Genomic DNA, 16,435 nt, shown 5'->3' with positions numbered 1-16,435 from the left:
AAAGAATTGCCAAGAACCTAAGCAACAATGAAACTTACTAAAAATGAAAGTATTATTAAAGGAAAGAAAATTTGCAAAACAAAAAAGGCCTTTGAACATTCAAATAAACAAGGATTGTAAGAAAGTGCCCAAATTATTGCATTTAAGATCAGAAATCACAGAATAATTGGCAGCTTTTTAAAAATTGCTGCCAATATACTAGGAAAATAAGTATATTCCAAGGCTAATACTAAGAAAGTTCACAATCTTGTGCTAATCCCAACCCCTAACTTTTATGTAATGGAGATTTTGTTCACATATTCAATTAAAAAGTCAGCAGGTAGACATGTTCTTTTTTTAAAAAAAATCCAGCTGTCAAGAGAGATTGATTAATAATATTCCTGGTACCAATTATACAAGGGTTTTTCGTACTTGAGATTCCAAGAATCTAATACAAATACTCATACTGTTGCGTCTTGGTCTTGTATTTGGTCCCTTAGTTTAGAGACTTTCTTTTGATCTGTTTAAGAGTGTTATCCAGGGACGTGCAGTCAGGGGAGGCAGAGGAGGCGGGGCCTCACCAGTGTCATGAGGAAAAGAGAAGAATAATTAAAAGGAAAAAGGCTAAGGTAGTTGCTGACAGAGTCACAATGGATGACTCTGCTTAGTGCTTAACTGTAGGGGAAGGCGAGAGAACTACGGGCCTCCTTTACTCTAGCTTTATGATCACTTGAGCAGAGTTAAGCAAGGGTTAAAAGGCGAAAAATTCCTTATGCAAAGGAGGCACGTGTTCTCTCGCCTCCTGTAGAGGGCATTTTTAGAGGCTTTTTAGATTCTCTGGGAGCAACTAGCTCAGTCTGATTCAGAGCTCTGGCCTTTCTCCTTTTACATTTTTTTTCTTTTCATGAAGGCAGGCAAAAACAGAGTTGAAATCCTCTCTGAAACAGCTGGAAAAGGTGCGTGTGTGGGGAGGGGGGAGGAATTCAAAAAGTTTGATTGCATGCAGAACCACGTTGCCTTTTCAAACACACACACACACACACACACACACACACACCTGGATAAAAGTATATAAGCCCAGCTTCACTGAATACAAGTTTGAAAAGGCAACATGGCTTCACCTGCAATCAAAGGCTCAGATCGGAAGGCAGCAGGGAAAGGGGGGGGGTATGCCAGAGGAGCTGCTTTCAAGCCATTGGAAAATATATCCAATCCAACTTCTGTGTTTATGTTTGTTTGAGAGTGAATGAGTGAGAGGGGGATCCAACTTCTCTGTGTGCGTGTGTCTGTTTGAGAGAGTGGGGAGGGAGGGAGAGAGGGAGGAAGGTGGGGGAGGGAGGGAGAAGAAAAAGAATGGGAAAACTTATTTTGCAAGGGGGAAAAATGCTGTCGCTTTAAATCGGAACTGAGCATGCCTGGCTGTGGAATTCTGGGAGTTGAAGTCCACAAGTCTAAAAAAATTGCTGCGTCACCAGCCATAAAGCTCACCGCACGTCACTGGTGTTATCAATATCTACAGTTGTTGTTTGAAAAAAGAGAGAGAGAGAGAGAGAGAGAGAGAGAGAAAGAGAGAGACCACAGTTGATTGCCTTCAAACCCTTGGCTGGAAGGTCTTTCTCTCCTCTTCTTGAAAGTACTCCAAAGTATTGCACAAACATGATTTAGCGGTGGAAAATCCCCATTGTAGAGCCGGAAATATCTTCCTTGGTTTCACTGAGGCTCCCTGTTATTCTTTAGTTCTGGTAATGAAATGGATTTCCAATTTCTAATGTAGGTATACCTCTCTCTCTGGGTATATGTTTATTCACATATACCAGTATATAAATGACTACATACAGGAGGAAATATTTTTATTTTTTAAATTTATTTATTATTATTTATTCATATGGCAATGGCTCTGGTTACAAGAATTACCATGTCCAAGGATTGAAACCAACAAGAGAAACCAACAATCCAATTAACAAATGTCCAAAGTCACTGATATCATTTCAATTTCTTAAGAGAACAATAAACACCAACAAGAAGCAGAGCTCATTCACTCTTCCAACTCAAATATCTGAGGGAACGCTCAGGTTTTAAAGCCTTAAAAAAGCTAGCCAGGTTGGGTGGTTTGGATTTCCAGAGAGACTGTTCCAAAAGACAGGCAGTGCAACAGAGAAAGCATGCATGACTTCCGAGTCAAGCATAATGACATGGCTTTATGGAAGGCATCCAGGGTGTGTCCTCCCTGTTAGTTCTTGTGAGGCAAACAGAAACAATTGGAACAGGCAGCCCTTTGAAAAGGGTGGTCCAGTGTCATATAGCGAGTTATCAGGAACATCAAAATCAGGAAGTTAATAAAACCGAGAAATACTAAGAATACCAAAATGTAGGATGGAAGTTCAAGCATATCATAATCTTAATTTCAACAACTTCTTTATCATGCACTTTTTAATGGAAGCTATGTGCTGCCAAGACAGCAGCCCATCTGTTAAGAATATTTAAATGCTACAAGTCCCTCAAAGGCATGATATAATATTTCAGCTAATCAGATTAAGTGCTTGCCCATCTCTGTTACCAAGTAACTTTTTATTCATAAGGATAATGGTGCCAGAAATTTGCTCATCTACCCTCATAAAAAGATCTGAAGTCAAATTTTCAGTGATCACAATTAGCTTATATAAATCCTCTGTCAACGTGATAATTTAAAGCAAAAACACACATGCACGCACACAAAACTGTCTATAATGATAATGTTTTCTGTAAAATTAAGAAAATCATGATTTGTTCCTGTATTAAATCTGGAAAAAAACCTGCTTCATTCCTTTGGTTGATGTTATAGTGTGTTATTTTTTCACAACAGAAAGTCACAGATACTATCAAGTTAAGAACCTATGAGCAAAGTTGACATTGATTCATGTCAATTTAATGGGATGGTTGATAAACTAAGCTAAGAATGCCCTACAGATGTTTTGAATTTCAATAGCTATTACTCCCAGCCAATACAAACAATGCCACACAGTTGTGGCAGCTTACTGCAAATTCTTTGAAGTAGGCCAGGCTGCCTCTTCATGCATTAAAGCAAGCAAATATTTACCATGTACTTATGATGCTTTATTTCAATTCAGACAGATCTAACTCTAACTGGAATTAAATTATAGTCTTAGGTGCCTAGGGAACAATTCTCACTTGATCAAATATTTTATTCCTGTTCAACTCTTTGAACCTCACTAACTGTATACAGCCTGTTGGAAAGTGAACTACATATGATGGCCTTGCTTTATGTACTGCAAGGCTTTAGTCCTCAACATTTACACACACTCCCTCGTTTTGACGCCAACTTCTGCTGATCTTTCCTAGTTTGTTGCCTGTTCATCTGTCTTAAAATATTTTGATTACAATTCTCACAAGACTTTGCCAATGGCCATGCTAATTGAGCTGAGGAGTCTAAAACATCTGGGGGGTGTCAGATGACCCATGCATTAAGAACTCTTTTTAATTTTCTTAAGACTTCCCAAATAATTAGCAGCAATTATTTTTTTTGAATAAAAACAAATTAGTCTTCAGGAATAATAAATTTATTATAGCATAAATTCTTCCAATTCACAGATGCAGATGAAAATTATAGTTTAATACATTCCTTGATTTTTATAGGTGCCACCAAACTTCATAGTTTAAATTTCTTATTGGCTTTTGAATAACTTTCTTTAAAAAAAAAACTTATATAGTAACAACAGTGCTGGACAGGTGATATTGGAGTTTACCACACCAGGTTGGGAAGGTTATAAATCATCAGACAAAGGGCAGGTGTGCTGTTTGTTTATGTAAAGTTTTGTTTATGTAAAGTTTACATTACTTTGATGAATTGGCTGGAAAACATTGATATATGCCAAAGGTGTATTTTCCTGAAGTCTTTTGTTTAGGAATTTGGGCCATTCAAAACATATGTTGGTCTTATCTGAATGTTGTTTCTCATGGTACTGCAGGAGGTCTCAAGTGTGGGTATTCTCATGTCCTGATTGGTCCAGAGACTGAGTCAATAATTCTTAAGCTACGCCTCTGACTCTCCTCTTCCTTGGCTAGTTTAATGAGGTCGCAGCTTCAAGGTTCTGAAAGAGAGAAAAGGGAAGGCAAACAAAGGACCACCCCCCAGCCAACTAATCTAAGGCTGTCTACAATTTGGGGGGGGGGACCTGAGCCCTCCTGCAGTACCATGAGAAACAACGTTCAGGTAAGACCAACATATGTTCTCCATGGTTCCTGCAGGACAGCTCAGGCGTGGCTCAAGCTAACGTCCTAAGGGAGCGAAAAACCTCAGTGGTCCGCCTGTCCCGAGGAATGCACAACCTGCTGAAGTACCCTTCTACCAAAGGACGCATTCGCTGATGCGAACACATCCAAGTGGTATGCCTAGTGAATGGAGAGAGTGATGCCCAAGTGGCTGCCCTGCAGATATCCTCAATGGGCACACTAATGTTCCAGGCTGCTGAGGTGGCAGCACTCCTAGTGGAGTGCACTGTGATCCCCTCTGGCACTGGGAGATGCTGGGCCTCATAAGCACGCAAAATCACTCCATGCAGCCACCTCCCAATGGTAGCAGGAGAAACTCTAGCCCTAAGGAGGAAGGTTGGAATGATACAAAGAGCGCCTCCGACCTACGGAAAGAAGCAGTACATTTCAAGTAAATTCATAGAGCCCTACGGACATCCAGTCTATGCCACTGGCATTCCCTGTTCCGAGAAGGTCCGGGAGAACCACCTCCTGAGATCTATGGAAAAGGGAGTTGACCTTCGGGAGGAACGTTGGGTCCAAGCGAAGCACTACCCTATTATCGTGGAAGATACAGAGGTCTGTCTGGGAGGACAGTGCCCCGAGTTCTGAAATATGCCTGACCGAGGTGACAGCCACCAAAAAGACTACCTTGAGCATCAAGAGCTGGAGCGGGACTATCCTGAGTGGTTTGAATGGTTCACTAACTAGGGCCTGTAGATCCCACATGGGGAATCTATGAACCACCGAAGGGCAAAGATTTGAAGCCCCCTTCAAAAAGCACTTGATGATCAGTTGGTGAGCTAAAGGGGGCTGAAGCCTGTCTCCCAGTATCATGGCCAGGGCAGCCACCTGTCGACGTCGCGTGCTGTGTGACAGACCCCTGTCAATGCCGTCCTGCAAGAGCTCCAGAATCTGGAGCACGAACGCCACCAAAAGATTGATACCAGCCTCCCCGCACCACTTAACAAAGGTTGACCAAGTTGTGTTGTAGATGCACATAGTCAAGGGCCTCCTAGAGGCCTCAATGGTCAAAATCACCCTATTGCAAAAGTTGGCTGCGCTCAGGTCCTCCTCTCAAGTGCCAGGTGGTCAGCTGGAGCCACTGGGGTTCTGGATGGACCAGAACCCCCTGGCATAAGGAGATCTGATCCCAGGGAATCCTCCATGGGGGTGATACTGACAGATGAATGAGGTCCGCAAGCCAGGCCCGTTGGGGTCAGTGCAGGGCTATCAATAATACCTCCACCCTCTCTGTTTCTAGCTTTCTGATGACCCCAAGAAGGAGGGGGAGGGAGGGGGAGGCATAGAGAAGACCTGGGGGCCAATGGCCCCCAGTGGTCTGTATCCTCTGCCCCTCTGGTCGGGAACTGTGAAACAAACTGTGTGAGCTGGGCATTCTCTGGCGTCACAAAAAGGTCCACCATTAGGGTCCCGAACCAGCAACATATCCTCCGGAACAGCTTGGGGTGCGGTTGCCACTCTCCGTGGTCTACTGTAGCCCTGATAAGCCACTTTTTTTTCCTCCACGGATTGTTTTGACTTGGCACTACAAAGTTTTGCTGCTTGCCTATAGAGAGTGATAAGAAGGGAAGCAAACAGATGTCCCTTTGAAGTATATTTCTAATCAGAGAAAAGTGAAAACAACATTCTTTGTGAATCTATGCTTTAATTTTATTAACCTTCCAAACTAGAGCATTGTTAGAATAGCACAATTTCAAAAGAAAATAGAAGTTTGCAAAAGATACTTTCAGAAATATAGAAATTATCCAATACATATGAAAGAATAGAGAAAAAAACTGGAATACTTAGAGCACATAACAATAATATATGATGAAGAAATTGAGGATGTCTATCAAATGCAAAACGGGGTGGTTGAAACTCAAAAAATCGAAGTGGAAAATAAAGAGATTAAACCTGCTGATATTTATGGTGATTGGTTGTCTCTGAAAATGGAAAGAATGGAATACTGAATACTGAAAGAGGAATTAAATGGAGAGGAAATCTATTCCAGAGGACAAGATACAGAAGAAGAAAAAACTAAAGAAGCTATGGATTTAAAGAGAGAAATTCTATTAGCAAAAGCATTGAGAACACTGCTGACAATCAAAGATAAGCTGAATAAGGAAACAGAAAGAGGGCATCAGGATTATATGAGAGATCTTATAAGCAAGGAGTTGCTAAGAGAAGTCTATACAAAGCTGACCAAGAAGATGATTAGAGGACTGGCACCACAAATGGTAGACGATATGAGACTGTTTTGTTACTGGAAAAATACAGGTTGATAGATGGAAGAATATAATTTAAAACTAGTTAAACTTAGTGAAATTTATTGATAATAGATATAGCTTAAATAAATAACTGATAATGTTACTAATGTATACAATGTGTAGTGTTATGATGAGTATAATTGGATATTAATATTGAATGGCACCCATGTAAGGAAGATTAGCAATCCCTTTGGATTATACATAAAGGTTAATAATAATTATAATAATAAAAAAGAAAAGTTAGATACAATTAAAGTTTTGATTATTAGGGGGAAAATGTTATGATACAGGATATAGTCAAATAAAGAATAACAACGTATATATAGATATGGGTAAAACATAAGGAAACTAGATGTAAACTTTAAACAGTGATTTGGAAAGGAGGATTAGAAAACTTTGTTATTAAATATTATGGATGTTTAGCTAGAATAGGACATAAGGATTTAGTGTTAGTGGGGGATTTTAGAAATAGTAAATAAAAGGCCAGTATGTGGTTATGTATTAAATTTTGGTATATTTTATGATGAAGGACGCTTACACAATTATATTCAAATGAAAAGGGAGATATGATGATGGTGACATGTATGAATATTTGAGTTAAAATATTTAAGTTAATATGAATATATACAATACAATAGCAGAGTTGGACGGGACCTTGGACGTCTCCTAGTCCAACCCCCTGCCTAGGCAGGAAACCCTATACCGTTTCAAACAGATGGCTATCTAACATCTTCTTAAAGACTTCCAGTGTTGGGGCATTCACAATTTCTGGAGGCAAGCTGTTCCACTGATTAATTGTTCTGTCAGGAAATTTCTCCTCACCTCTAAGTTGATTCTCTCTTTGATTAGTTTCCACCCATTGCTTCTTGTTCTACACTCAGGTGCCATGGAGAATAGTTTGACTCCCTCTTCCTTGTGGCAATCCCTGAAATATTGGAACACTGCTATCATGTCTCCCCTAGTCCTTCCTTCTCTTAAACTAAACATACCCAGTTCCTGCAACTGTTCTTCATATGTTTTAGTCTCCAGTCCCCTAATCCTCTTTGTTGCTCTTCTCTGCACTCTTTCTACAGTCTCATCTTTTCTACATCGTGGCCACCAGAACTGAATGCAGTATTCCAAGTGTGGCCTTACCAAGGCATTATAAAGTGGTATTATTTGTTGACTGTGGAAGAGATGCACGAAAGTCTTTTTGTAACCAACTGATACACTTTCTACAGCATGTAAAGAAGAATGCTGTATTTGTTTTAAATTAAACATTAAAAAATATTTTAAAAAAGAAAATCAACAGAGATGTTTGATTCCTATATATGTTCCCCTTCCTTGAAATGAATCTAAGATCTCTCTTAAAGTTTGGCAACTGACAACTATAACATTAACTTACCAGTGTTGTTTAGGTGCCTGCATGTGAAATAGCAACTTCTTCACACAGAGGTGAAGATATTATGCTTTTTCAGTGGTGACCCACAGAAAAATGAAAAATCTCCCCAATCTATTTTAACCAAAGTTATTTTAAATGGCAAGTGTTGTGCCTAACAATTTTATCATCTGCGTTTATGTACTGGTTGTTTTTTCCCTACATTTTAAAATACATTATTGTTCTTAGCCTATTAATTGAAAGCCTGGAAAAATGTATAAAAGATGAAAAATAAATCCATTAACTAATTATGGTGCAAGGCTTTAATTGTCAAGGCACAGATAAAATAAAAAGCTAGAGGGAGGAGAAGACAGACACGGGAGTGAGAAAGATGGCAAATGCTTTCAAACCATCTGAATGTTTGGAGAATGAGGCTTTTTCCACAGAGGAAAAAATGGCAGATTTAGCCAAAAAAGGGTAGAGAGCGAACAGGCTGCAGCAAATGGGTCAGATGAATACCAGATGGATTCTGGGAGCCAGAAACAGATTTTTTTTCTTGTTTTCCTCCCCAAAAGCTAGGTGCATCTTATAGTCCGGAGCGTCTTATAGTCCAAAATCTGAAACCTAGAAACCCTTTTCATCATGTTCTAAAAACACAAGGAAATACAAATAGTTCGACTCCACCCTTGTAAAACTGTGCAGAAACTTTTAGAACTTGCAATTATTAAATTGTCTGTAATTTTTGTATTTATTAAGTATAGAATAAACATGTACAGAAAAAAGTAAGAGAAATTTATTACATTACTATTCTGTTGATAAAACAAACACATTGACCAAATGGAGCACAAATCAACATTTGTCAGAGGCAAACAAATGTTAGGTATACAGGAAGTCCTCGACTTACGACCACAATTGAGCCCAATTTTTTATTGCTAAGTGAGACAGTTGTTAATTGAGTTTCATCTCAAGAATGTGGCAAAAAAGGTCATAAAATGATCTTAAGTTAGTAACATGGTTGCTAAATCAATTTTCCTTCCCCATTGACTCTGATTGTCAAAAGTTTGCAAAAGTTGATCACAACCATGTTTGTCATAAGAGAGGCAGTTGCCAAGCATTTGAATTTTTATCACGTGACTATCGGGATGCTGCAATGGTTGTAAATGTGAAAAACATTCAAAAGTCACTTTTTTCAGTGCTGTTGCTGTTGTTGGTCATTCGAACTGTTGTAAATCAAGGACTACCTTGTACTACCCTACAAAATGACTTACACCAAAATACAAAATGTAACCAAGTAATAAAACAGTTCATACTAAATATGTAAAATGACTACATTTGATGGCTCCTGAATTTTACATTCAAACTAGATCAGAGATGGTCAACTTTCTGGGCACAGCATCTCAAAAAATTCGGAAAATTTCTTACTTGACTCTGCTGGCATATCACACATACACATCAAAGGTGGTATTCAGCAGCTTCTGATCAGTTATGGAGAACTGGTAGCAGAGATTTTGAGTAGTTCGGAGAACAGTAAATGCCACCTCTGACTGGCCCTGCCCCCCATCTGATCAGAAGGGAATGGAGATTTTACAGTATCCTTCCCCTGCCATGCCCATCAAGCCACGCCCACCAAGCCACGTCGCGCCCACAAAACCAGTAGTAAATTTTTTTGAATCCCCCACTGATACACCCCCAAACAAGAGAAACAATTCTCTATCTCTCTCTCATCTAGGCAGCCCTGACCAGTAGCACTCGATGGCAGCACTGAGGCTGGACCTGAAATGGGAGGGGCCCTCAACTTCAGCTCTTGATTACTTCAGGCCCCCAGGCCTCAACTTCAGCCCTAGTGCAATTGCTGCCACTCAAAAAGGCATTATGGAGGACAATTAAACATTTCCACACCTCATTCCTCCCCTGTTAAAATATGATTTTATATAATATAATAACCATTCACTGATGAACCTGATTCCCCCAAACAACTGTGATATTGCATCTTAGTTTACCCTTAGTTTCATTCTCTAACTATATCTTCTGTAATAGCTTTTGATTGTCTAGAACTTCTGAGAACTGTAATCCCAACTGATCTGGAAAGCACTAAAAATAACATTTTTAAGCAAACTGATTTCCCAGATTGGGAAAGCAAGTCACAGAATGCAGAGTTTGTAATTTGCCTGGACATATGTAAGTCAGAGGATCTATGGGGAATTTGTGTTCTGCACAGAAATGGTTATTCCTCCATAAATCTTGGTGCAAAACAAATGATGGCCTTCTGCAGTTGTCTTGTTGCTTTGTTATATTTCCAAGGTTATGATTCCAAGCATCATATTTCTATTTTTGTAAAGTGCAACAGTAGCCTTTCATATTTAAGTCAAGGGCAGTGTAAACTCTTCATGCAATTGTTAAACAATGCCACAATCATTTTTTCATCAGATAAAAGATTGTAATTTTAATATATCACTACTTAATATTTTGTAATTACAAATTACAATGGTAAATAAATAGATCAGTCTACATATGGTGACTAGCCTAAGGCTAAATAAAACATCCATATCTAGAAAGACTTCTCAAGGTAATTGCTGAGGACAAGTAAGTGACATAGTTGCAAATTTCTGGAATAAAGCTTTGTTGGCATAGAAAAGCATAACAAAATATATCTCTACCAGTCCTAACAACAACTGTATGTTTTTTTCCAGGATTTTGTGGCTGCTTCATAAAATACCTCTGGCTTCTCCACTAGGATTTCTGTATCTGAAATAACTCTGGAGTGAGGATGCAAGCAATAAGAGGAAATTCAAGGAATTTATCCATCACGAAATACTGCAACGTAACAAGAGAACAAAAAATATTTGAATGCATCAAATTATATCCCAGAGTTCGTAAATGAACCAATGCTATAGGACGTCAAATGTATTAAACAAGGCTGTCAGATCCCAAAGATATAATATAGTGAGACTTAGCCACCAAAATGTGTTGGGAATGACAACACAAAATATTATTCAGAATTTCAGAAAGGTTTTACTTTATATACAGATTTTAATTTTTTATTCTTTTCATTTTACCTTTTAACTTTCTAGAAGATGGCCAGAGTTGCCTTATCTGTGAGAGAGAGCATATACATTTAATAAATAATAATGTTGAAAAACTTTTCAGAAATAATTGTGAAATGAGCCCAGTAGGATGATACTTGAAGGCACTTGATAAGATGTAACTGGGAGGTTGGGGATGGGAGTCTTCTAAAAGCCGAAATCTGAACAAAAATCAGCCATGTCTCCCCCTTTCCCACAGGAACACGTTTATAACCCTTGTTCTTGTGTAAAATACGTTTATTTCCATTTCCATTTCATTTCATACAATCACATGTATACTGTGCATGACCGGGGCATATAACATTGAATAATAAACACAGCCCTTGCTTTCATAGACCATACCCCCCAAAATACAAACCCAATATGCCACCTTGACCCACCATACACCCTCTTTCACCCCCTCCAACTTACATTCTTCCTTCCAACATTCTCCTCTACTACCTACTTCCCCTCCCCCTCTATCGCTCCTAACCCTTGTTATAGTATAGTATAGTATAGTATAGTATAGTATAGTATAGTATAGTATAGTATAGTATAGTATAGTATAGTAACCCTTATTATATACAGCAGAGGTGGGTTGCGCCCGGTTCCGCCTGGATCGGGCGAAGCAGTAGTAGCGGTGGCGGGAGGCTCCATCCACCCGCTCGAATGCTTCTGCGCGTGTGCAGAAGTGTTGTGCGTGAGCGCAAGCATGCACCTGAACCAGTAGTTCCCGAACCAGTAGTAAAAATATTGGCAACCCACTGATATACAGGTATAACAAGTCCAATCTGCAGTTTTCAAAGCAGAATATACAGGAGCATAGAGATGACCTGGGAGAAGATGCAATATACTACAACGATTAGTGAAAGATAAACTTAGCCTGGAAAAATAAGAAGCAGCTTAGAGTAGTTGTGTCTGTCCAATAACCCTATTTTTAATGGCACATTCTCATTCACATTGCCTTCAAGTCATCCTAAACCCAAGCAAAGTCAGTTTAAAGACAAATTAAACTGTCCCAATGTTAAAACAGTGTTTGCCAGCTTCTCTTCTTAACTTTTGCTGCGGATATAATCTAGAATGCTTCATCAAAAATGTAGTTATTGCAACAGTCATGGTCAACCCTGCCAACTACTTCAGACTGCAAGGGCACACCTTAGGTTGCTGGGAACTGTTTTGGCTTGGGCTGCAGAGAAGATTGAAGATCTGGTTTCTGCAAAATCATCTGCCTACGCAATGCCTGGCTAGCTATGTCCAAAACCAGCCAGGTCTTATGTTGATTCCTTATAATCTCAAATTTAATGAGCTTTTGAAACAGTGTTAGAGCCATACTTTAATAGTAGCTCCATTCAAATGAAACTAGGAGAATCAATCAATCACATTTCTTAACTTCTCCTACACTGAATGTACTGTATGGAAAGCATCAGTCTCCATCCTTATTACCATGGCAAAGCAGGGATTTGTAGTTGAGACAGAAATTTTTTTCCAGCATAATTTTATGCCAGCATTATGGACTGTTAGTCAGCATAGTTAACATGGCCACCTGGAGACAACTGGACACAGTTTATGAAGTAGCCACTTGAGGCTGGAAAAAGATACATTTGTTTTAGTTATTCAAAAGGACATACTCTTCACATACTCCTTCTTCTTGTTGTTAGTTGTGAAGTCGTGTCTGACCCATCGCGACCCCATGGACAACGTTCCTCCAGTCCTTCCTGTCCTCTACCATCCCCCGGAGTCCATTTAAGCTCAGTGCTTCAGTGACTCCATCCAGCCACCTCATTCTCTGTCATCCCCTTCTTCTTTTGCCCTCAATCTTTCCCAGCATTAGCTCTTCTCCAGTGAGTCCCTTCCTCCTCATTAGGTGGCCAAAGTATTTGAGTTTCATCTTCAGGATCTGGTCTTCCAAAGAGCAGTCAGATTTGATCTTCTCTAGGACTGACCAGTTTGATCATCTTGTAGTCCGAGGGACTTGCAGGTATCTTCTCAAGCACCATAGTTCAAAGGCCTCAATTCTTTGATGCTCAGCCTTTCAGAGCCATACATTGCAACTGGGAAAACCATAGTGTTGACTATATGCACTTTTGTTGGCAGGGTGATGTCTCTGCTTTTTAGCATGCTGTCTAGATTTGACATAACTTTCCTCCCCAGGAGCAAGTGTCTTTTAATTTCTTGGCTGCAGTCCCCATCTATGGTGATCTTGGAGCCCAAGAAAAAAAAATGTCACTACCTCCATTTCTTCCCCATCTATTTTCCAGGAATTGAGAGGGCCAGATGCCGTGATCTTAGTTTTCTTAATGTTGAGTTTCAAGCCAATTTTTGCACTTCACCTGCATCAAGAGGCTCTTTAGTTCCTCTTCACTTTTTGCCGTTAGAGTGGCATCATCTGCATATCTGAGGTTGTTGATATTTCTCCCGGCAATCTTCATTCCAACTTTTGATTCATCTAGCTCCACCTTTCTCATGATGTGCTCTGCATATAAGTTAAATAGGCAGGGCGACAGTATACAGCCTTGCCAGATTCCTTTCCCAATTTTGAACCAATCAATAGTTCTGTGTGGAGTTCTCACTGTTGCTTCTTGACCCGCATATAGGGTTCTCAAGAGACAAATAAGATGGTCTGGTGCTCCCATCTCTTTAAGAACTTGCCACATAGTCAATGAAACAGACTTAGATGTTTTTCTGGAAATTCCTAGCTTTCTCCATGATCCAGCGTATGTTGGCAATTTGATCTCTAGTTCCTCTGCCTCTTCGAAATCCTGCCTGACCTTTTGGTAGTTCTTGATCCACATACTGCTGGAGCCTAGCTTGTAGGATTTTGAGCATAACTTTACTAGCATGTGAAATGAGTGCAAAGGTGCAATGGTTTGAACATTCTTTGGCATTGTCTTTCTTTGGAATTGGAATGTAAACTGACCTTTTCCAATCCTGTGGCCACTGTTGGCAAATTGAGTGTAGTACTTTTATGCGTCATCTTTTAAGATTTTGAAAAGCTCAGCTGGAATAATGTCACCTCCACTAGCAGGTGGCATGCAGAGCCATTAGTTAGTGCACATGAGGCATTGTCCTGTCAGCTCCAGTGCGTGCTGACTTAGGCCTTATTTTCCCACCATTTTTCACCCTCTGGAGGCTTCTCTGAAGGCTCCGGAGGGCGAAAAACAACCCAATGAGCAAACCGGAAGTTCGGGAACAGACTTCCGGTTTGCACATTGGGTCATTTTTCACCCCCCGGAGGCTTCAGGAGGCTTCCCTGAAGGCTCCAGAGAGCAAAAAATGGCCCTACGGGCAACTCAAAAGTTCAGGAACTAACTACCAGGTTGCCCACAGGGCCGTTTTTCACCTTCCGGAGCCTTCAGTGAAGCCTCTGGGCCTTCGGGGGGGGGGAGGCTGTTTTCACCCTCCCCAGGCTCCTAGAAAGCCTCTGGAGCCTGGGGAGGGTGAAAAATGGGTCCATCGTGCGCCAAAAGCAAGGGGGAGAGCGGGGGGGGGTCATGCATGCGCACAGGGGGCTTGCATGTGCATGCGCACAGGAGGTTGCACGCATAGCATTATGGTTGTGGGTACAGACATACATGCGCTCCCCCCCGCTTTTGGCACGTGATGGGAAAAAGGTTAGCTATCACTGTTCTAAGACATCTGGTTTGTGATCAGTGACCACCCCATGTTCCTACAAATTTTTAAAAGGAGACAGACTTGTGGCTTGAATTCCAACGGGTTTTACATTCCTAAAAATCATTTTCAGAGTGATTTTTCCTTTAGCTGTTTCAGCAGTTCTATTCCCAGGTCTGTGTAAACCAATGCACCCCATCAGCAAAGGAGAAAGAAAATGGTGAATGTCATTGATGGAGCGGGGGGAAGTAGTGCATTAGTGGCAAAACTGTTTGATAGATGAAGAGAGATATAATTAGCACCAGCTACTCCATCTTCAGAGAAACAAAGGTTGGCTTTTTCTAGAACCAGTTTTAAGCACTATCCCAAATCTTTAAAAAAAAACCCTCACAAATAAACTATGATTTCAAAATAAAGATTGCAGGCTGTAATTGATCACTTTTTTAAAAAAAAAAACCTATACACTGCAAGTGATTTTACTTAATGAACTGGTCCAAATGTGTTGTTTGTGCAATGCCTCTGGAATTATTTAATACAAAACATTAATGTGTTAAATATATATTGAAAAGGGGAAACAGAACAAAATTCTATTTTCAGAGCTATGCTTTGAAATGTGATCAACTCAGTGAACAGCCTCAGTGGAAATCAAAAGAAAAGCCCAATCATTGCTCCCCAAAGTAGCAAAAAACGTATTTAAATTACTTGAGGCTGGGAACATAAAAATACATACATCATATTCTAAAATCTCTTAAGACTAAGTTTTTAGAACGCTGATGTATTTAATTCCTGTTTCCTGTCTTCTTTCAGACTGAAGCCATGGGGGTACTACAGTTGCTAGGATTTGGGGATTTGGATTAAAGTCCATCATTATTTTTCAGTTAATACTCCCTCACAGACCAATCAGTGGTCATATGGTGTTTACCAACCCTGGATATTTAAACCCACTTGATCAGATTTTGTGCTATAATTTGTACCTCAATACAGATTACTTCTAATGTAGATGATTTGTGTCTTTATGAGGGCAAAGAAACCTAATCCTTACAAGTCCTAAAGCAGAGTTTCCTATCTTGTGGTTCTTTTGACAGATACGGGAATGCATTTTTCATCATGATCATGCTAATGATATTCTAAAGTTAATGTCTTATATTTATGTTTCTTCACAAAATCACAATGTGAATGTGCACTTTCACAAATGCTACAAGCACTACAGAATGAACTGTAGTTGAGACTCTTTTAAAAATACATTTGCTTTATATTGACTGTAATCATGTTTATTTCATATTAGGAAAATAAGAGCAATGTTCTATCACTAAAAAGAAGATTTAAAAGCAAAATATTTTACCTCAGTCATATTAGGAGAATAAAAGAACATATTAACACCCCCCAAACTTTATGCTTATCAGTAGCCAAATTATTCTGCTACAGAGAATTATTCAATAATTCTAGACCAAAAATGAGAAGTAAAAAATATTAAAGTATTGCAGTACTAGAGTGGTTGCATGTTTATAAACAAATGGCATATATTTAGGGGGCTATATCTAATACAGTGCTGGGTTTCAAAAACTTTTAGAACCTATTCTGTAGGTGTGGCCTGTTTTGTGGGAGTGGCTTGGTGGTCATGTGACCGGGTGGGAATGGCTTGGTGGTCATGTGAATGGGTGGGAGTGGCTTGGCAGTCATGTGACTGAGTGGAAGTGGCTTGGCAGTTACATGACTGGGTGGGAGTGGCCACATCAATATCATTGAATTCTTTGCCCCAAAGAATGACCTACAAAAAGAAGATATAAAAAAGGAAATTTATTATTTTGTGCACTTACTACTTAAATAAGAATAAAATAAGTACACAAAACAATAAAACACCTACTTACAGAGGAAATATGGCTGTCCTTGCCGCTTGCCTTATGGCTGTC

General features: G+C 39.7%; 1 protein-coding gene and 1 long non-coding RNA gene across 2 annotated transcripts in view; one reads left to right on the top strand and one right to left on the bottom strand.

The window, feature by feature from the left end:
- The window catches only part of LOC116504518, a 35,199-nt gene extending 24,205 nt beyond the window's left edge, over positions 1 to 10,994 (top strand). The window contains exon 2 of the long non-coding RNA XR_004254818.1: positions 10,545 to 10,994. This is a non-coding gene — a long non-coding RNA (uncharacterized LOC116504518). The remainder of the gene's footprint in view (positions 1 to 10,544) is intronic.
- The window catches only part of ZNF385B (zinc finger protein 385B), a 239,539-nt gene that overhangs the window by 190,373 nt on the left and 32,731 nt on the right, over positions 1 to 16,435 (bottom strand). The gene's annotated exons all lie outside the window — the stretch shown is intronic.

This window comes from Thamnophis elegans, chromosome 1 (assembly GCF_009769535.1).
Source record: "Thamnophis elegans isolate rThaEle1 chromosome 1, rThaEle1.pri, whole genome shotgun sequence".
Classification (NCBI taxonomy): Eukaryota; Metazoa; Chordata; class Lepidosauria; order Squamata; family Colubridae; genus Thamnophis; species Thamnophis elegans.
The sequence above is the reverse complement of the archived record's forward strand: the minus strand, read 5'-3'. Positions and strand labels throughout refer to the sequence as shown.